Genomic DNA, 22,638 nt, shown 5'->3' on the forward strand with positions numbered 1-22,638 from the left:
GGTCATGGTGATGGAAAAACAGATCTCCGCGATTGCAGCTCAGAACCATTTCGCAGAAGGATCTGCTAAGATCCACCCCAACTTGATCAGGTGCCACCCACCCACATCCTCCAATCAATAAGTCAATCAATCAGTCAACAAACTGAAGCCCAAGAATGCAAACCTGATTCTCAAGGCACCTTCAGAATTCCCACCTGCCCATTTTTTTGAAAAGAAGTGCCCCCAGAATCCCAGAGGCTTCACAGAGCTGATAAGGTGTCCTCTCTTCCTCGAGCTCAAGAAGGAACCAACACACAGACGCAGCTGCCTTATAAACTAAAGGCCCAGCATCCTTTATGTTTTCAAAACTGATATAGTGTAAATTCCTATATCAAGATCAATTCCCACATTAACAGTAACCCCTCTATGTTTCTAGAGAAGATATATCAGGACAAGGAAAGTAACACTCAAAAGATGCACAGCCACCTGGCCCACACCCTCCCTGGGTCTTAAAGAGTTAAAACTTAGCCCTGGTTTCCTACCAGGGCTGAAGCTAATGCAAACCACCTGCTCGGATGCAAGGACCAGGACCTGAGGGTCGGGTTGCTAAGCTCTGGGGTCTGGTCTGTTCTAGAAGTTTCAGTTCTAAGGTTAACCAAGGGATAGGCTAAGGGCCAGAGGGTCTGAGTTGTGGCAGCACAGCTCTCCTTACCCCACCCCCCAGCCTGGGTGCCAGCTCCCTGTGAGACCATCTCTTAGCCACTTACTGCCTGTATACCAGCCCTTCCTCAAGATAACACCAAAGTGACCTTTGGTCCCAGAAAGCTACAAAACTGTACTGATCACTCCACTCAGGAGCCCTTGCCTCCACTGAACTGCCATTCTCTTAAGTGACAGCTCTCACTCAGAACTTCTGGGCCCAAAGCCCACACAAACTCCCACCTCAAAGTGTCCTTCCCCAAGCCCCACCCCCTCTCAAGCCCAGGGCTCCAAAGGCTCAGAGCTCAGTGAGGAAATGTCTGTCCTATCTAGAAGACTACACTCAATGGCAAGATTTCCCACCACTTACCCTGACAGCCTACCTGCCTGTAGCCCTAAGAATTCCATGCTCTTAACACCTTTCTAGAAGAGATATCCTACCATCTGAGCAAACCCCATATCCAAAGGGTAAATCTGATCTTGAGGGTGTTCCTGCTCTGACTCTGGGAGGGGGTAGGTCAGGAGGCACCGGCAAACAAGCACCCAGACCTCATCTGGTAGGTTACCCCAGAGGAGCCCAGCAAAAGCCAAGCTATGTCGCCATAGGCTAATTCATCATAAAGAATGGTGCCTCTATAGGCTTGGAGGAGGTAGAAGGCCCAAGGACCAGCAGCTCCAACAGAAGCTGAGGAGGGAAAAATATAATCCTTTTCAACTTCTGGAGAGTCCTGTATAGGCTATTTCATGTAAGTCCAAAGGGTTTCTCTGCACTCCTGACGTCGGGGCAGAGCAGCTTTCTGGACGATGTGCATTCCCTGGGCCCCCTGAAGGGGCTTAGTCTGGACTCAGGCCTCCCCCTCTTCACAAAGACCAACCTTTCTGTGTAGCCTAGAATGTGGCCCAGAGCATGGTGAGGAACAACAGAAGGACTGCAAAGGAAACCAAGATTTCCCTTGTTTCTTCAAAAGTGGCTTTACTAATATCTGCATCTCCCCCTCCTCCCAATGCTCTGCAGGGTCCAGATCAGAAAAATGTGGGCAGAAGGGTTGCCGTCACGAAACAGACCCGGGGCCTACAGCCATATACTGCACATACACACCCAAGCACACTCCAGCAGTTCATCAGCACCTGACCCCACGGCTATATTCACACATCCTGGTCGCTACCAGCTGACAAAATGAATCTTTCTCACTCGGCACCACTGCGTACACACCCAGGCCTCACTCAGGAATGGAGAAGCTGTCTCTACAGCTCAGTGTGCAGCCGCACGCTTTCCCCCTTCTGAACAAAAACACGCTGACATCTACGCGAGGGGGAAAGAAAGCAACCCTTTGCTCTCAAAGGCGCCAACTCCCGGATGTTGGCAAGCTCTGCTCCCAGCGCCTGTTTCTGAGTGTTTACTTGCGCTCCCTCTCCTCTCCCTCCCCTTTAAGGATGGCGCAGGAAAAGGAGGTGTGGGGGGGGGGGGGACTGCACCGCACCCCCTCGTCCATGTTTGAACAAAAACCCAGAGAAAGAGGGAGGGAGAAAAAGTCTCAGTGCAGGGGGGCCTTACCAGACTCCTAAAGCCAAACGTATCTACAGGTTTTAATCCGCCATTAGCATTTAAATCTTGAAAGGAGAGGAGAAAGGGGGGGCTGGTGGAAAGTAACCCCACACACAAAAGAAAAGTTGTTGGTTTTCTTCTCAGTCAGCCTGGCAGGAGCGATCTTCCTGGCTGACAGCCAGAAGTGCGTCACGGCCAGGAGTCTGCTTTCTTTAAAGGCACAGCGAGCTTCCGCGGTCCGGGAGCGCGGCGAAAGCAGGGAACGCTCGGGAGGGGGGAGGGGCGGCAGCCGGGCCCGGGGCGAGCGCGCCGCAGAGGAGGGGCCGCGAGGGCTGAGCCCGAGAACAAGAGAACAGGACGCACGGCGCGGGGGAGGAGGGGAGCCGGCAGACAAAAAAAATCCTGAACCGCAACAGCGGCAAGAGCCAAGGCAAACTGTGGCATAAAAACACAAAACGCATCTCACAGTGGCCTGCCTGACAAACCTGGTAGCACCCGGACACTCCCCCTCCGCTCTCCTAACACGGCGGTGACAGCCTGTCCTCTCGGGCCAGCAACCGGCCGCCCTGACGACTCGGTCAGCCCCTGCCCGGCGGCGCGCGGGCCGCGGACGAGGCGCCGGCCGCAGAGGCTTTGGGGAGCGAGCGGGACGCGGGCCCCTTCGGGGGCAGCTTCCTGCCGGCCGCGGGGCGGGGCGGCCGTGTCTTGAGGCGCACACACGCCGCTCACACACAAAGCGCCGGCCTCCTTTCGCGGCGCCGCCTGCCCTGGGACAAGGCCACCCCCCGAGCCCGGTCCCTGAGGGAATCTCTGCAGCCCGTACCTTCTGCGTGGCAAGGCCAGGACGCCGCTGGGCCCGCTCCTCCCCCTCGGCCACCCAAACAAGCAGCCCGGGCGCACTGTGGCCTTGGAGCGCAGGCCTGCGCTGTCCTGTCCGGGTGGCTGCGTGCTATTGTCGACTGCGGAATGGCCGCCAAAATCCCAGCTGTGCTGCCAGAACCTAATCCCCTGTTCCGCTGAGCATTTGTGGGGAGGGGCCGAGGGGCCAAGGCACGGGGACCGGTGCGGCAGGCACTGGCGGGAGCCCCTGCACAGGCACCGGCACTGGGCCCACAGGCAGCGGAGCCTACAGGCTCTGCCTCTCCTCCATGGCCGGAAAGTAAAGATGTCGGCCCCGTAGAAAACAAAACCGCAGCGTTTCCACCCACCGAAGAGGGACTCTCCCAAGGACTGGGAGAGAAACCCACCAGTCATCAGGAGCACCCCACCCCTCCTCTTTTACTTACACCGCCGATATTTATTAAGCACCTACTATGTGCAAGGCACTAATACAGGGCATTGATGGCAGTACACAAAGATGGACTAAACCCAGCCCCTACACTGAGCCAGGCTATAATTACACAGGAGATTAGAAATGTGCCTTGAAAATTATATTTCAAGACGTTCAGTAGGTGCTAACTCCCACAAAAGGGTATAAAAATTCCAACTAACTGAGAGTAGGTAAAAAGACTAAGAAAATGAAGAGATATTTTAATGTGGATCTTAAAACACGTAGGTAAAATCTACTCCAACAGAAATTGGAGTGCAGGGGCGCCTGGGTGGCTGAGTCCATCAAGCACCTGCCTTTGGCTCAGGTCATGATCTCAGGGCCTTGGAGTCAAACCCCCACCCACCCAGGTCTCCCGGTTCAGTGGGGAATTTGCTTCTCCCTCTTCCTCTCCCTCTGCCCCTAACTCCACGTTCTCTCTCTCAAATAAACAAATAAAATCTATTAAAAAAAAAAAAAAAGAAAGCAAAGCAAAGAAATACAGTGGGGAAGAAGGGAAAGCAGAGAGGACTGTGGAAGTAGTCTGGGAACAGACTTTTAAGTTATAAAGGGGTCAGAGCTGGAGAATCTTGGACTTGAAACTAAGAAATCAAAGATTTGAATGCTTATTTTGTTTTTAACACAGAGATGTGGTACACTGAGAACCATACTTTCAGTAATTATCCTGGTATATAAAAGAATGAGACTAACAGCAGGTCAGAAGACTGCCACAACAGGGCACAGGTAATGAGGATAAGAAATAGGGGGAAATGAAAGGGAATGGGAAGATGAAGAACAAAACATGGTAGAAGCAGCCCCGGTGGCTCAGTGGTTTAGCGCCGCCTTCAGCCCAGGCCGTGATCCTGGAGACCCACGTCGAGCTCCTGGCATGGAGCCTGCTTCTCCCTCTGCCTGTGTCTCTGCCTCTCTCTGTCTCTCATGAATACGTAAATAAAATCTTAAAAAAAAAAAAAAAAAAAAGACATGGTAGAGACTGGATAAAGACAAGGGAATGGCTTGGGAATCCCTCTATCCAAGGGAAGAGGAAGAAACTGTAAAGGAGAAGAAAGAGTGGGGGATGGCTGGGTGGACAAAAAGGCCATATATAGAAGTGGGGAGATGATACAGATCATGTTAGAATAAGAGAAAAAACAAGGTAAAAGAAATAGCAGCTATTGCTTACCGAATGCATACTATGTGCCACTCATGCCTTGTTCTGCTGGCCTAATGTGTTTTAACTCTCTAATCTGAAAAGCTCCCTTGGTGAATTAGGTACCATTACCACTCAACTTCACAGATGAGAAAACTGAGCCACAGAGATGAAAATAATTTGCTCAAGATTACACAATTAGTGAATGGAAGAACTCTATACCACTTGCTGCTGTGTGACCCTGGTAGGTAACCTCTGAGCCTCAGTATCCCTATTTGTAAAACAAAAATAATTATAAGGTTATAATGAGGATTAATCCAATGATATCTATAAGGGGCCCAACACATTGGCTAGCATATAAGGCACAAAGTGGTGCTTAACAAAGGTTAATTCCTATCTGGGCATTTTGGTGCCTAGTCACCAAGATATCCAAGCAGAAGCGGGCTGTCAGAAAAGCCAGTGGGGGACCCCGCTGCTCCCTGGAGTGGCAGCTTGGCTCCTCAAGATGCTTGCTTTCCTTCCATCATTAGTCTGCCTCTCTGGATCTTACTATAAGGTCCAGCCCAAATTTCAACTCCTTAAATATTTCTTAATAGGTATCAGTGATTATCTAAGGGAAGAGTTAGATTGTCAGGGAGTTTCTACACTATATGTTTCTTTTCTATTTGAATTTATTCTTCTTAATAAATGTTATTACACTGGTAATAAGAAAAATTGTGTCTACATTCTGCATTTGGCACTTGTGCTGCCTTAACTATATAAGCATAGAAGTCTTGTATTCACATCTAGAATGTAAATGTTAAGGGCATAATCAGTTCCATCTCTCTCTCTATAATCCCCCATGGTATCTATCACAATAGGGCTCCTTGAATCCGATCCACTGAAATACATCTGGATGGCAGGTTTCCAAATTTAACTTTCTGGGCACCAGATAATGACTGAGGTGAGTGATGGGGGTCCAAGCAAGGCCCATTGCTGTGGAGAACCCCATCACCCTGCTTCTTCTCCCAGGCCCTTAGCTTTCCCACAGTATCACTTGCAGTCTGTGGTTAGCAATTGCTATTGGTAGAAAGGGAAGTTCTTTATTCAAAAAAGGACCAGGAAAGCCAAGCCAAAGCAAAAAACAAAACAAAACAAACAAACACAAACCTTTTATAGAAAAGCAAAGTGGGAAACATAATTTAATGACTGGCATAATCAACACTCCAAAAAATATGAGGTGAAAATAGGAGACAGGCCTGTTCAAACTGTCCCGGCCACACTTGGCACCTGGTTCAGCCCTGAAGCTTCCTAGCACCTGAAAGAGTGGATACTGTGTCTCAAAAGAATACAAGAGATTCCCACTCTCCTCCCAGACTCTAAACTCCAGGCAACAGCTTCCAGCTATGCAGCCTCAGAGGGCTGAACTCTCCTCTGGAACCTCTCCACAGAAATTGCCAAGCTTCTGGGCCTGCTCTTCTGGACAGCCCAAGGAGCCAGGCCAGTTTCTCCAGCCCCTCCCTCCCCCACCACAGTGCCACCACTCCCCTCCAGTGGCAGCAGCAGAACTTCCCCAGCCTTCTCCCAGCCTAGCTAGGGAACAGGCAGGCCACATGGCTCCTGCCTGATTCCACACTCCCTGCTCCTGTCCCCAGAAGACCAGGATAGGTAAAACCATTTTTAAAAGAAAGGAAAAAAAATTTTTAAAATAAAAAATAAATAAAAGAAAGGAGAGGGATCCCTGGGTGGCTCAGCGGTTTAGCGCCTGCCTTCGGCCTGGGGTGTGATCCTGGAGTCTCGGGATCGAGTTCCGCATTGGGCTCCCTGCATGTAGCCTGCTTCCTTCCCCCTCTGCCTCTGTGTCTCTCATGAATAAATAAAATCTTAAAAAAAAAAAAACTATATATATATATATATATACATATATATACATATATATATATATATATATATAAAGGAAAGGAGGAAGGAAGGAAAACAATAAATGACTAACACAAGATTCAGGATAGCATTCAGATAGAGGTTGGAAGGAGTTGGTGATGCATGTGGAGCACACACAGGGTGTTTTCAAAAGGTCTAGTGATATTACATCTCCTGGGGCACCTGGGTGGCTCAGTTGGTTAAGCGGCTGCCTTCAGCTGAGGTCATGATCCCAGGGTTCTAGGATCAGCCTTGCTGAGCAGGGAGCCTGCTTCTCCCTCTCCCGCTCCCCCTGCTGTGCTCTGTCAAATAAATAAATAAAATTTTTTTAAAAAAAATTACATCTCCTGAGCTGGATGGCAGGTGTATGGGGGTTTGTTTTACTATTTTTATTTAAAATGTAAACGATACAGTTTTTATCATATATTGCTATTTAAAAAAATAATGTATATTACCATTTTAAAAAGTATAAGGGAAAGATGGAAAGGGAGCAATTTCCACTGAGATGGCCCAGGGTAGGGTAATTCTATTACAAAGAAAACACTGGCACTCAAGGCCCTCCAGAACTGGGCCCGTTTTACCTTCTGGAGTTATTTTTGCCCTTACCCAAACCCTCTATCCTGCCAGACTGGTGTTCTCACTGTCCTCTGAAGGCCCTTTGAACCTCCTACCTCAGCCTACTAGCCTGGAAGGGAAGTCTTTGCTGCAGGAAGCTGTAGGCCCAATGAGAGCCTCTCATTCCCTACAGGACCCCTCATGAGAAAAGCTGGCAGGGAAAAATCCTCTGATAGATCCATTGCCCTATGCCTTCTAGTCTTTCCTCTGCCACCCGATGTCCTAGCATCATAAAAACCTACAGACTATTGTTGTTACTGTTGTAATTAATAGCTAACATTTAATGAGTATTTATGGCACCAACACTGTGCTAAACATTTCCCTTCTTTATTTTGCTTAATCCTCACAATAATTCAATAATACAATAACAATATGATTACCTATCTTTATTTTACAGAAAAAGAAACTGAGAACGATTATATAACTTGCCTCAGGCCAACAGCTAATAAATTTTGGAGCCAAAATTGGGAGTCCATCTGGGTCTCCCCAGAGCCCATCCTTTTACATATTTATCTCATTTAGTCCTCTCAACAGTCTATAAGATAGGTTTTATTTCTGTCTTAAAGATGAGGAAATCTGAGTCTCAGGCATTAAGTGACTTAGTCACATAAGTAGTGAATTGTCTATGTGGTTTCTACATTATTCTCCACTGCTCTTAACTAAACAACCATCAAATGAATAAATAAAAGCTTGCACACTCTCAGTGACTCAAAGAAACCCTGTATCTCTGTAGGTCCTCATAAGAATCAACCTTTTTAATCAAAACAAACTGTTCTATTTTTTTTTTAAGATTTTATTTATTTATTCATGAGACACACAGAGAGAAAGAGAGGCAGAGACACAGGCAGAGGGAGAGGCAGGCTCCATGCAGGGAGCCTGATGCAAGACTCGATCCCGGGACCCAGGATCACATGCCCTGGGCCAAAGGCAGGCGCTAGACCACCGAGCCACCCAGGGATCCCAAACAGTTCTAATTTTAAAAGTAACCATTAAAGAACTTTTTTCTGAAGATGCAACAGCTTTACAGACATTAAAGGACCAAACTACTCTGAAGACTAAGTGTAGAAGAATTCTCTACTGGAAGGGATGGGGGATATATGTCAAGGGGGAGAAGCCATGGAGAAGGAAGGCTGGAGGGAAGGACTACTGTCTCAGAACCCTGACCTCCAGCTTATTTACCAGGCCTCATTCTCCCTTCTCCAGAGGGTAGTGCTAAGTAATGAGGCAATGTTGGTAAGCCTGCAGCTTCCTGGGGAGAAAAGCAGAGGGCAAATCAAAACCCAGAGAGGATTCATTATAACATCCAAGAGGCCCTATTCAGTTCTCCCTCAAGAAGGTCTTTCTACAAAACACCTAAGAACCTGTTCACCCTGTTTCATGGTCACAGAGGAGTAAACGGATCTGTCCCTACAGGCAATACATCTAGCACAATGTTTGCACACAAACACAGAACTGATGGTGAAAAAGGTAAAAGAAACTGATGGAAGAATAGTTTTAGTGTAAAGATTTGCAACTACTCCTGGAGACAGCCATACCAATGGTAGAAAGAAAGAGAAAAACAGCTAGATTTGGTGTCAGAAGCCCCTGGAGGGAAGTTCTGGATCTACCATCCACTCTTTATGGCTTTAGGCAAGTTACTTGCCCTAGCTTGGGTCTCAGTAAAAGAAGGGTATTGGTATTGGGGAGATCACATCTAAAGCACTTCCAAAAATTTCCCATGATTGTTTCTCCAGGACACCATTCTCAATAATAACAACAATAAAAGTCTTTGCCGTAGAACTAATCTCCTCAGAATATGGTCGTAACTTCACCAGTTAGGGCTTCCTTTCCAGGAGGGGAAAAAAAAAAAAGCAAATCCCTGAGAAACAAGCGCTTTGTTACCCTACTGGATCCCATCCCCAAAGCAAGGCATATGTGGATGCTTCAATTATTCTGATGTGGTTTTTGGGAACTGGTAGTACCAACTTTGCATGGGGCACAATAAAAAGTGATTGGAACTATACTCGAGGCATTTACAAGGTTTCATAAATAAAAGCCACAGAGAAAAGTGCAATTTATAATTACATTGGTCTTAGAAGCCTAAATAAAAATAGCTTATTTTTTTTAAGATTTTATTTATTTATGAGAGAAAAAAAGAGCCTGAGCAATGAGGGGGGGAGGGGCAGAGAGAGAAGGAAAAGCACACTCCTCGCTGATCAGGGAGCCTAATGCAGGGCTCAGGGCTTCATCCCAGGAACTGGGGATCATGACCTGAGCCGGAGGCAGATGCATAACTGACTGAGCCACCCAGGCGCCCCCAAAGCAGCTTTCTATGCCTGGTAAACAATCACAGATCTTAAAGTTGAAAGAGACTTTAATGGTCATCTAATCACCCAGGCTACATTCATGCTGGAATACATGTGACAACTAGACTGAAGATTTGGTATCTTCTGGCTGAGATGGAAATTTTACAATTTATTTGTATATTTGAGCAAAGTCTGATTTGAGACAAACTGTGATTTCAGAATATAAGCTTTACAGAATAAGAACTCTGCCCAGGATCTGGTTTATTTCAAATAGGCTTTAAGTAGCTAAAAAAACCTCAGATGACACTTCTCTCCTTTCTCATCCTCTCCTCTCTCCCTCTCCCCCCACCCTCCCCTGCTTTATCTTCTGTATCTACCTCCTACACAGCACTGAATCCCCTGTCTTTCCGGTTCCAAATCCACTTCTCCAATCACACTGCGATGCCTTTAACCACAGAAAGAAATTAACAAACACAATATTCATAGGGGTTGGATTTCTAAATAGGATGCTAGACTGCCTCAAAAACCAAAGTTGTTAATATGCTATTAATAAAATAAATGGGGATGGTATCTAACATGGCCATAACTTAAAAAAAAAAAAAAATCAAACATCAAACCTAACATTTTAACAGACTTCAAGAATTTAAGGAAGGCTATTTCTCACATTTCAATTAAATCCTTCCTAAAAGGGACACCTGGGTGGCTCAGTGGTTGAGCATCAGCCTTCAGCTCAGGGTGTGATCCTGGAGATCCAGGATCCAGTCCCGAGTCGGGCTCCCTGCATGGAGCCTGCTTCTCCCTCTACCTATGTCTCTGCCTCTGTGTGTCTCTCATGAATAAATAAATAAAATATTTTTTAAAAAAATCCAGTGCTCTCTCTAGCATGTCTCAACTACAACCTATACCTGTCTTATCGATATGGTCCTTTATGCATACAAAGCACTTACATATTCTTTGTTCAAATGGTTTCTGCTATAACTAACTTGTGGTGTGGGCAAAGCAGGAGTCATTTTCTCCATTTTTAAATATGCTAAGTAACTTGAACAGATTTAGACAAAATAACATCCCATGTATCTGGCATCATTGAGAAGTATGAGGAGTTAGTTCTTCACAAGCAATTTTCCTAAAAGTGAAATTTTCCTTCCTTTAGGACCAAATCTTTATTTAAAAAAACAAAAACAAAAACAAAAAACACCAACACTATTTCCAACAGATTCTTCAAAATATATACCATGGTTCAGTGGTTTGAGTGTCTGCCTTCCACTCAGGGTGTGATCCCAGAGTCCCAAGATCAGGTCCCACATCGGTCTCCCTGCATGGAGCCTGCTTCTCCTCCCTCTGCCTATGCTCTGCCTCTCTCTCTCTGTCTCTCGTGAATAAATAAATAAGATCTTAAAATATATATATATATATATATATAAATATACATACATACTTTAATCAGGGACATTCAACCATAAACCTGAAATAAACACCTGTAGAGACAATGGTGGAGACTCAAACATGAACGAGACAGGCTTACAACCCTGTGGAGAAAGAAATATACCTATAACTCACCTTAATACAAGGCCAAAGAACACAGATGGGGTGGTGCTAAAAGTAAGGTGAGAGAATACTGAGAAGTAGAGACCAACACTGACTTGTTGGAGGCACCTGAGAAAGGCAATGTCCTGAGCAGGAGAATGGCTTACATGTGTGTGCTTTTTCAAAAAATTAATCTGGCACAACATCAAGTCCAGAGGCAGAACAGAGTGAGGTGGTAATTGCAGTGGCAGTAGGGCTGAAAAAGAACAGTGTTATTTGAAAGGCACTGTGGAGGTAGACCCAGAGTTCTTAGGTACCAGGTGTGGGAAGGGAAAGACCTAGGATTCCTGCTTCGATGAAAAGACTTCAGAAGAGGAACACAGAAGTTACTGTTTAAAGGACATGTGAGGGTCTGATTAACTCAGGATGGATGATTAGGAAAGCTGTACCAAGGAAGTAACATTTAAGCTAAGTACTTGAAGTGTGAGTAGGAGGAGTAAGGTTTCACCAAAAGAGAAGTAAAAAAGAGCATTCTAGGCAGAGAGAACAGCATATGCAAAGACAGAGCTTGTTACATGTGAGCAATGGCATGCATTTTTAGGAAGGTGTAGCAGATGATGAGGATAAGTAGTACTAAATTGTAAGGCACTTACATCATACTAAGGAATTCAGATTTTATCCTGTAGGTGATAGGAAACAATCAAGGTTTCTAAAGGGAGGGAGTAAAGGGGAGAAACATAGATCAGATCTATGTTCCAGTCTGTATGACGTACAGGCTAGAATGGTAAGAAACAAGAGGAAGGTAATATAGCCGGCTAAGAGCACAGAATCTGGAGTTAGACTGCCTAATTAAAATCCTGGCATTATAGCTTACTAGCTGCGCAACCTTGAGCAGGTTATTTAGCCTCTTTGGGTCCCCAGTCTCCCCACCCGTAAAATGTGAGTAGTTAACAGTACTTTTTCAGAGGGTCATTGTAAAGATTTAATAAGACAAGGGGTGCCTGGCTGGCTCAGTGGTTGAGCCTCTGCCTTTTGGCTCAGGTTGTGATCCTGGGGTCCTGGGATAAAGTCCTGTGTCTGGCTCCCCACAGGGAGCCTGCTTCTCCCTCTAAGTCTCTGCTTCTCTGTGTCCCTCATGAATAAATAAAATCTTTAAAAAAAAAAAAAAAAGATTTAATAAGACAGTATGTGTAAAGCGCTTATCACAATACCTAGCACAAAGAAAAAATGCTAGCTGCTATTAGGGGCTGAAAGCTCATTAGTACAAAGTTATATCTGCATGTGGTTTAGGGTTGTCCATGCTCTTCCTTCTACCCAAAGCTTTCTTTTCCTACCTCTTCATCTAGTTAATTCTAACTTACCCATCACATCTTAGCTCAACAAATGTTACTTCCTCATGTAAACCCTCCCTAACTGCCTAGTTCCCAGTTCCTACTAGGTCAAGTTCCTACTATGCATAGCACCAGAGCCCTTTCCTTCACAGCTCTCATAGTTTCTAATTGTACTTCATTAATTTTCTCATGATATGTTCCATGAAATCACAGATCACGTGCTCACCACTGAATTCTTAGAACTCAGCACAACACCTGACACATAGAAGGTACTTGATAAGCATTTCTTAGATGAAAGATTTCAGAATATATTTGAAAAGTGAACCCTCTTCAGATTCAATCTTCATATAGAACCCAAGATACAGAAAAAAGTAGATGGTGTGAAGTAAAGGTTGTTTGGAGCCTGGTCCCCCTGCTACTTCCACTGATTCCTGAGTCTGTTCTGTAATTTTTTTTCTAATTTATTTATTTTTTTGTCCTGATTTTTTTATTTTATTTTTTTAAAAAATCTTTATTTTTTTAGTTTATTTTTTTTAAGATTTTTATTTTTTATTTGTTTAAAGATTTTTATTTTTTTATTTTATTTTTTTTTTAAGATTTTTATTTATTTATTCATGAGAGACACAGAAAGAGAGAGGTGGAGATACAGTCAGAGGGAGAAGCAGGCTCCATGCAGGGAGCCCGATGTGGGACTCGATCCCCAGACCCCAGGATCACACCCTGGGCGGAAGGCAGGTGCTCAACCGCTGAGCCACACAGGCATCCCCAGAAGTTCATAATCTAAATCATCATGCCATAATGGCAAATGGTTGAAAGTTTGGTTTTAGATATGAGGGGTCTATTGGACATAGAATCAGAAAAATCCAGCAGATGGTGAAAAATATGATTTAGGGTAGAGATACAGATTTGGGTCACTTTTGGAACAGTGTGACTATAATCAGAAAAGGGTCTACAGTAGGATCATGCTTGCTTAGGAGGCCTATAAAGAGGTGGTTTATACATTTGTCTTGAAATTTGTTAATCTGCCTCAGCCTCTGCCTTGCACAGCTCCAGGGACACCCATATTGAGAAGTGACGGGCTCTGGGTGAAATTCCAAATCTCTCCAGGTTCCTTTTATTAGGACCTTTATGTTATTTTCATTTGGGGAAATTTTAACAGAAAGCCAGTGACTACACCAATGTCAATCTAAAAGAAAGGTAGCTAAGAGACTGGATTTGGGGATCAAATGTCTTCATTTTCTCTCCTTACATCAGGTTCACATCATTTCCTGCTTGGGAGTCTACCTCCCTCACTAAAAATGACTAGCATTTGTGTGTATGGCTTTAACACTGATGGTGTTTCCCATCTACGAAGCATTTCACATAATCCTCACAACAGCTCTCCAAGGTAGACATTGTTTTTATTTTATCAAAGAGGAATGAAGTTCAGAAAAGCACTTTGCCTAAGGTCACACAACTACAAAACATTAGGACCACAATGCAAGACCGATCTACTGGCTCCAAATTTGAAGCTCTTTCCAGCAGATTCACCCCAAGATAACCATGAGCCACCCACCCACCTAGGAACCAACAGTCACCATCCCTACGTACACTTTCACTGTATTTAGAAAGAAAACAAAAGGACCACTAAAGCAAAAAACAAATTTTAAAACAAAGTAGTAAAATATAAAAGGCCAAAAACTCCAAAAAAGAAGAAAAAAGAAAGAGAAAAAAAAAAGAGGAAAAAGAGAAAAAAAAAAAAAAAGGTGGTGGGGGGTACTATACTAGAGGATGGTGGTGGTGAAAAAGTGGTAGTGAAGAGAGAATGTAGTCTACCTGAGGGGTCCTAGAGGGTGATCCTCTTGGTTCTGAGTGTATTTTGTTCTGTATGTTAGAAAATGCTAAAAAAAAAAAAAAAGAAAATGCTCAACCCCAAATTTATATAAACCAGGAATACTTCTGGAAGGCTCCAACATTGACCACCAAAACATAAACAAGATAAAAGAGGGGGGCAGAATGGAAATGAAGAGAGAATATAATCTCACAGAATGAACCAGCACAGTATTCCACTTGGTTCTGGGTGTATGCCGGGACCCCTGCACCCCAATGTTTATAGCAGCAATGTCCACAAGAGTCAAGCTGTGGAAGGAGCCTCGTTGTCCTTTGACAGATGAATGGATAAAGAATATGTGGTCTATGTATACAATGGAATATTACTCAGCCATTAGAAGGGACGAATACCCACCATTTGCTTCAATGTGGATGGAACTGTAGGGTATTACGCTGAGTGAAGTAAGTCGATCAAAGAAGGACAACCATAAGGTTTCACTCATATGGGGAATATAAGAAATAGTGAAAGGGATTATAAGGGAAAGGAGGGGAAATGTGTGGGAAAAATTAGAGAGGGTGACAAAACATGAGAAACTCTTAACTCTGGGAAATGAACAAAAGGTAGTGGAAGGGAAGGCGGGCAGGGGGATGAGGTAACTGGGTGATGGGCACTGAGGAGGGCACTTGATGGGATGAGCACTGGGAGTTATACTATATGTTGGCAAATTGAACTTCAATAAAAAAAATAAATAAAATGAAAAAAGGAAGCAGGGGGATAATGACTGGGAAGGGATAATGGAATGTAGGTTCTGGAATGTTCTGTTTCTTGAAACAGCTGTAATGACACAGGTGTGCTCACTTTGTGACAAGTCATGAGCTACATTATGCATTTTTCTGTATGCACATTACACTTTAATTAAAAAGCAAACATTAGGCAAAATTAAGATAGACTAATCAAAATTTGGGAGCAAAATTGGATGTCTTAGGGCTACATATATACTTACGTGACTTCTCAAGCAGCAGGTACATATAGGGCACCTACCAGTTAAGTAAGGATGCACAAAATCCTTGTACATACAAATAATGTATTCACCCATTTGTCCCTATCCGTAATGTCTAAGTGATGACAGTGAATCTGATGGGATCAGGAGTAAGGGAAGCCCAGGAAGGGGCCAAGATTACAGTTAATGAAAAAAAAAAATGGCCTTTGAAAAGTGCAACTATCCTGTACTATCTGTACAATAGTAAGATATTTCAATTTCTGATAATAAAAATGTGAAAAAAATAGCCAATGACAATTGAAAGATGCCACCAATTATAAATGCATCCTAATTTCAGAGTGTTAAAATGTAAAAACAACAACAAAGCATTTAAAAATAAATAAAAGACAATGTTCTAATCTCAAGAGGTAGTTCAATTGTGGGATCATAGATCCTGGAGCATTAGGACTAGAAATGCTAGGACTTTGGAGATCTGTGTCTCTGGTACAAACTCCTCGTTTTAGAGATGCAGAGAGTGGGGCCCTGTTTTAACAGTTAAGTAACCTTATTAAATGGAAGCTCACACATCAGAAAGTTAAGAACTATAACTACAAAGTTGGTTCCCTGACTCCTAGGACTCTTTCCACTACCCAGATACCTCCCCTAAACTCAGAAGAAGATTTACATGTTAACTATTTTCTTTTTTTTTTTCATGTTAACTATTTTCACTTTCATAATTCTCTGCTTCATTAACTCACTAAAAAAATTAAAAGCACCTCTTAAAATCAATTAAGGTGAAAAAATAGGATACTTCATCTCTTGCTTGAACAAGTTTGTTTTCCTTATTCTCTAAAATCAATGAAGCAATACAAACTGAGATTTAAAAACAAAATTTGTAATCTCTCAGCACCTTTTCGTTCCTCTCTGGGCCCTCCCACAAGATAAGATAGGTTAATAGATTTTTCCATGCCCCCAAGAACATAAGTACAAATATATTTTTAGGGATCCCTGGGTGGCGCAGCGGTTTGGCGCCTGCCTTTGGCCCAGGGCGCCATCCTGGAGACCCGGGATCGAATCTCACATCGGGCTCGCAGTGCATGGAGCCTGCTTCTCCCTCTGCCTATGTCTCTGCCTTGTGTCAGCCTCTCTCTCTCTGTATGACTATCATAAATAAATAATATAAAAAAAAAAAAAGATTTAAAACTAAAAAAGAGGGGCAGCCTTCAGTGGTTTAGCGCCGCCTTCAGCCCAGGGCCTGATCCTGGAGACCCGGGATCGAGTTCTGCGTCGGGCTCCCAGCATGGAGCCTGCTTCTCCCTCTGCGTCTTTGCCTCTGTGTGTTTGTGTGTGTTTGTGTGTGTATGTGTGTGTGTGTGTGTCATTAATAAATAAATTAAAAAAAACAAATATATTTTTATATTTAAGGGGATTTTTAATTATTCTCTATTTTTAAAAAACTAGGGTTACACTTCAATATTGCTCTGCAACTTGTTTTTCTCATTTAATAATTTATCATGAACACCCCCCAAGTGTCAGTGAATAAAATTTCAACTCATACTTTTAAAAGACTATATAATAACAGTCCACATAAAAAAATACAGTGTGTTCAGGTATTTTCCTACTGATGGTCATGGCTATTTTCAATCTGTTACCATTTCAAACAATGCCATAATGCATATCCTTGTACAGATTTCCTTTTTTTTTCATTTTTTAAAAAGATTTTATTTATTTATTCATAGACACAGAGAGAAAGGCAGAGACACAGGCAGAGGGAGAAGCAGGCTCCATGCAGGGAGCCCGATGTGGGACTCGATCCCAGGTCTCCAAGATCACACACCAGGCTGCAGGCAGCGCCAAACCACTGCGCCATCGGGGCTGCCCCAGATTTCCTTTTAAACGAAAGAAAAAAATTTCTATACACACACATTCTTGTCCACTGTTTTCATTGCTTCCTTTCTTGTCATCATCCCTGCCTTACTTGCTCATAGAATTTTCCTCAGGGTCCAATGTGATGATAAAGGAGGGCAAAACAACTTGGAGAATGTCAAGGCATGACATGTGATACTTACTGTTGGTAAATTAGAATTGGTCTGTCTTGGCTGCCTCTCCCAGCCACCTGCGCACAGCCCCCCCCACCCCTAACCAATACATGTGTTCCTTGTTCTGGTCTCAGCAGCTGCTTCCCACTCAACTGATGTGGGCAGAGCTGGCTTGTGGAATTCATCCTACTTTGTCACACTCCTGACCCTGCAAGTGCAGATGGGCCCACCAGCCATCCAAACAAGTAGGAAGGAAAAAGAATACATTATCACTATGAAATATTATAATAGAGAATATATAGAGTAAAATGTAGGGGCACCAGAGTGGCTCAGTCAGTTAAGGGTCTGCCTTTGGCTCAGGTCATGACCCCAGTGTCCTGGGCTCCAGTCCCACATCCAGCTCTCTGCTCAGTGGGGAGCCTGCTTCTCCCTCTCCCTCTGCCTGCCACTCCCTCTGCTCGTACTCTTTGTCAAATAAATAAAATCTTAAAAAGTATATATATATATATACACATAGAGAGAGAGAGAGTAAAATGTAAAACTCCCCATTGCCCACATTCACCAACACTCCCCTCCTCAGAGTGACCGCTGTTACAAGTTTGTTGTAACCTTTCCTAAGCATGTACAAGCACGTACATGTATGTACGTGTACAGAGATGCATATATGTGTATGTGTGTGTGTATACATGCAGGTGTGTAAATAAAGACACAAACAAGGAGTGCATGTTTGATCTACATATCTGTAATCATATTGTATGCTGTTTTGCAACTTGCCTTTTTCACTTAAAAATTTCTTTGAGGGCAGCTCGGGTGGCTCAGCGGTTTAGCACTGCCTTCGGCCCAGGGCCTGACCCTGGAGACGCAGGAACGAGTCCTACGTCGGACTCCATGTATGGAGCCTGCTCTCCCTCTGCCTGTGTCTCTGCCTCTCTCTCTCTCTCTGTCTCTCATGAATAAATAAAATCTTTAAAAAATAAAAAAATAAAAAAATAAATTTCTTTGACATGTTTCCATATTAGTATATAATGGACTCCTCATATTTTAAAAAGCTTGAGTAAAATGCTGTAGTTTTTGAACAGTTAGGGCTTCTAATATATTCTAATATATTTCCCACTATCTGAAGGTCAACAAACTATGACCTGCAGAGGTGAATAAAGAAAACCCTGAACAATGCAAAAGTTAGGGGTACCAAATCACTTGACATCCCCACTACCCTGTGCAGCTGAAAATCAATGCAGAACTTCTGATACCCCAAATACTGAAGTATCAATAGCCACTACTGAATGAAAACCTTACTAATAACATAAACTAATTAAAACCTATCTTGTAAAAGTTATATGTATTAATATTATAACCAAACAATAAAGCTGGAGAAAAGAAAATGTTACCAGGAAAATTAAAGGAGGAGAAAATACATTTACAGTACTGTATTTATCCAAAAAATCCCTCTATAAGTGGACTCAAGTAGTTCAGACCTGTGTCATTCAAGGGTAAATTGTAGTTGTAACTACACAGCCTGCAAAGCCTCAAATATTTATTACCTGTGTTTAAACAAAACAATAACTTACATTGAACATCTAAAGAATAGGTTTTTTTTTTGTTAAGATTTTATTTATTTATTCATGAGACACACACACAGAGAGAGAGAGAGAGGGAGAGACACAGGCAGAGGAAGAAGCAGGCTCCATGCAGGGAGCCCAATGTGGGACTCGATCCCAGGTCTCCAGGATCACACCCTAGGCTGAAGACGGCACAAAACTGCTGAGCCACCAGAGCTGCCTTAAAGAACAGTTTCTTTAAAAAAATTAAAAAGATTTTATTTATTTATTCATGACAGACACAGAGAGAGGCAGAGACATAGGCAGAGGGAGAAGCAGTCTCTCTGCGAGATGCCCGATGCAGGACTAGATCTCAGGACCCCAGGATCATGCCCTGAGCCGAAGGTAGATGCTCAACCACTGAGCCACACAGGTGCCCATAAAGAACAGTTTCTTTACGAGATTAGTTGTTGTCCAACTCAATAGTGTGTGGCTATTTTAGACAGTGAGGCTCATCTTAAATGGAATTTATATGGGCACATAGGTGGCTAGTTGGTTAAGTGTCCAACTCTTGACCTCAGCTCAGGTAATGATCTCAGGGTCATGAGTCTGAGCCCTGTGTCATAGGGCTCCACACTCAGCAAGGAGTCTGCTTAAGAGCCTCTCCTCTGCCCGCCCCTCCACTCCAGCCTGCACGTGTGCAGGCTCTCTCACTCAAATGAATAAATAAATCTTTAAACAAAATTTATATGCAACTATAGGTCTGGTTTTTAATACTGAAAAAAGTCTACAACATTCAAATAAGTCCAAAGATACCCCTCTACTTCTGGCTTGAGACACTAATGAGTTTCCAATGAACTATTTATTCTTCATCTTCTTGTCTAATTTCAACTAATGGGAAACAGGCCTGGTTCCTGATGTCTTTCAGTGACACTGATGAACAATGTAGCTCCCACTCATACACTACAATGATAATGAAATCAAAGTAAGCTACATTATCTCTGCTGCTAAACATCCCCACCATAGCCCCCCAACACAGCACAACATAGATGTCTATCCTCTTCTGGTTGTAGAGAGAAGATTCACTAGGAAGCAGCTCAACATTTCTAGCATGTCTAGCCAATTGCTAAGAGCTAGGGCTCTAACCTTTGTGGGAAAGGTAGGCTGATCCTCCCCTGCAAAGCCTACTATTCTGAAGATCCAGGACATGAAATTAAATAATTTCTACCAGGAATTTTAGGCCATTCGATTTTTGTAGCAAGGGAAGATGCCATCATCCCAATTTTACAAATGGGGAATTGAGGGTACCTTATCCTTTCCATTCCCAAAAACGTTAGCAAATGAGGCTACCTAACAGTGACCCCCACATACACACTTTCTTTCTCCTTCCATCCTCTCTCAAATTTTGATTTTATATGATAATGGCAAGGAAGCTATCATACCCTCCAGGAAAGTTAACTTAAGCTAATACTTGGAATGAAAAATTGTCAAAGAAAGAATACTGCATTTTCTAATTCAAGTAAGAAGGCCTTTTTTTTAATTTTTTTTTTAATTTTTATTTATTTATGATAGTCACACAGAGAGAGAGAGGGGGGGGGGGCAGAGGCACAGGCAGAGGGAGAAGCAGGCTCCATGCACCGGGAGCCCGACGTGGGATTCGATCCCGGGTCTCCAGGATCGCGCCCTGGGCCAAAGGCAGGCGCCAAACCGCTGAGCCACCCAGGGATCCCAAGAAGGCCTTTTTTAAGTGGTTCTCTGAAAAGAAATTTGGCAATACATATTAAGAACCTGACGGGCAGCCCCGGTAGCACAGCAGTTTAGCGCTGCCTGCAGCCGGGGGTGTGATCCTGGAGACCCGGATCGAGTCCCATGTCAGGCTTCCTGCATGGAGCCTGCTTCTCCCTCTGCCTGTGTCTCTGCCTCTCTCTCTCTCTCTCTCTCTCTCTCTCTGAATAAATAAATCTTAAAAAAAAAAAAAGATCCTGAAAAGAGGAACACAGAGGTGGCTCAGCAGTAAAAAGAACCTGAAAGATGTTCATATTCGAACATTATGCTAAGTGAAGTAAGCAGGACAGAAAAGAACACCAATTGTATGTCCAATTTAGGAGGTAGCTGGAATGGGCAAATACATAATAATGGAAGGTAAAAGAGTGGCTTTAGGGGCTGGGGAAGGATGGAATGGGAGTTATTGTTTAATGGGCACAGTTTCTGTCTGGGATGATGAAAATGGATAGTGGTGATGGCTGTACAACATTGTGAATATGACTTAATGTCACTGAATTGTACACTTAATTGTGAATTGAAATTAAATCATGAATTTAAAGTTAAAATGGTAAATTTTGTTATGCTCATTTTACCCAAAATTTTACAGATTTTTTTTTTAAGATTTTATTTATTTATTCATGAGACACACACACACACACAGGCAGAGACACAGGCAGAGGGAGAAGCAGGCTCCACGCCAGGAGCCCAATGTGGGACTCAATCCCAGATCACGCCCTGGACCAAAGGCAGGCGCTAAACTTCTGAGCCACCCAGGGATCCCCCTTACCCAAAATTTTAAAAGTGGGATTACTAAAAAAAAAAAAACCTCACTTTTTTTAAAAAATATTTTTAAAGATTTTATTTATTTATTCATGAGAGACACACAGAGAGAGAGAGAGAGAGAGAGGCAGAGACACAGGCAGAGGGAGAAGCAGGCTCCATGCAGGGAGCCTGACGTGGGACTTGATCCTGGGTCTCCAGGATCACGCCCTAGCCCAAAGGCAGGCGCCAAACCACTGAGCCACCCTGGGATCCCAAAAACTCACGTTCTTTGAACAAATAATTCCATTCACAGAAATAAAACTAATCTAAAATATAAACAAAGATATATATATTAATCATTATGAAAAACTGGAAAAAATTAAGTAATAAATTATGATACATCCATGATGAAACCTTATACAGTCACTAAAAATATTTAAAATTTAAAAAATAAAAAACAATAAAAATATTTAAAATTTTAATGACATAGAGAAATACTCAATGTAGAATTTAAAAAGACAAAATTTGATATGGTATGATCCAAATTTATTTTTTAAACTACATATACAAATGTGTATCATACATACATATATACCTGTATACTTGTGTGAATCTGTGTATATAAATTTATAAGGATATATAGCAAATAATGTTTATTTCTGAGTTGTAGAATTACAGGTCATTTTTACTTTTGTCCTTAAAACCTTATTTTTTGTGTTTTGCAGCATATAGCATATAGCATAAGAAAATAATCAGGGACGCCTGGGTGGCTCAGTCGGTTAAGCATCTACCTTCGGCTTAGGTCACTACCAAGGTCCTGGGATTGAGCCCTGCATCCGCTCTCTACTCAGTGGAAGGTCTGCCTCTCCCTCTCCCTGCCATTCTGCCTACTTGTGCTCTGTCAAATAAATAAATACAATCTTTAAAAAATATATACATATAGGGACCCCTGGGTGGCTCAGCAGTTGAGCATCTGCCTTTGGCTCAAGTCATGACCCCTAGGGTCCAGGGATCGAGTCCCACACTGGCTCCTTGCAAGGAACCTGCTTCTCCCTCTGCCGATGTCTCTGCCTCTCTATGTTTCTCTCATGAATAAATAAAATCTTAAAAAAAAATAGACACAAACTTACACCAGGAACTAATAATAATAAAGGGACGCCTGGGGCTCAGTAGGTTGAGCATGGGATCGATCTTGAGTTTGGCTCAGTCATGATCTTGGGGTTGTGAGATCAAGTCCTGCATTGGGCTCCACACTCTCCATAGAGTCTGCCTAAGATTCTCTGTCTCACCCTCCTTCTGCCCTCCCCACCTTGTTCCTGAGCAGTCTCTCTCAAAAAAAAGATAATATAGGGCAGCCTGGGTGGCTCAGCAGTTTGGCGCAGCCTTCAGCCTAGGTCACGATCCTGGAGACC

General features: G+C 43.3%; 1 protein-coding gene across 30 annotated transcripts in view; it reads right to left on the reverse strand.

Moving 5' to 3' along the window:
• NUMA1 (nuclear mitotic apparatus protein 1) overlaps nucleotides 1-22,638 on the reverse strand; it is a 75,437-nt gene that overhangs the window by 35,510 nt on the left and 17,289 nt on the right. For 4 of the 30 annotated variants that reach the window (XM_072725841.1, XM_072725824.1, XM_072725833.1 and 1 more), the window contains exon 1: nucleotides 2,234-2,926. The exons of 11 other annotated variants lie outside the window; for them this stretch is intronic. The gene's annotated coding sequence lies outside the window, so the exon portion shown is untranslated. Of the gene's footprint in view, nucleotides 1-1,777; nucleotides 2,092-2,233; nucleotides 3,643-22,638 lie in introns of those variants that run through there. 15 more of the 30 variants (XM_072725843.1, XM_072725834.1, XM_072725818.1 and 12 more) reach the window with 13 other exon arrangements.

Source organism: Vulpes vulpes, chromosome 11 (genome assembly GCF_048418805.1).
Source record: "Vulpes vulpes isolate BD-2025 chromosome 11, VulVul3, whole genome shotgun sequence".
In the NCBI taxonomy this organism is placed as follows: domain Eukaryota; kingdom Metazoa; phylum Chordata; class Mammalia; order Carnivora; family Canidae; genus Vulpes; species Vulpes vulpes.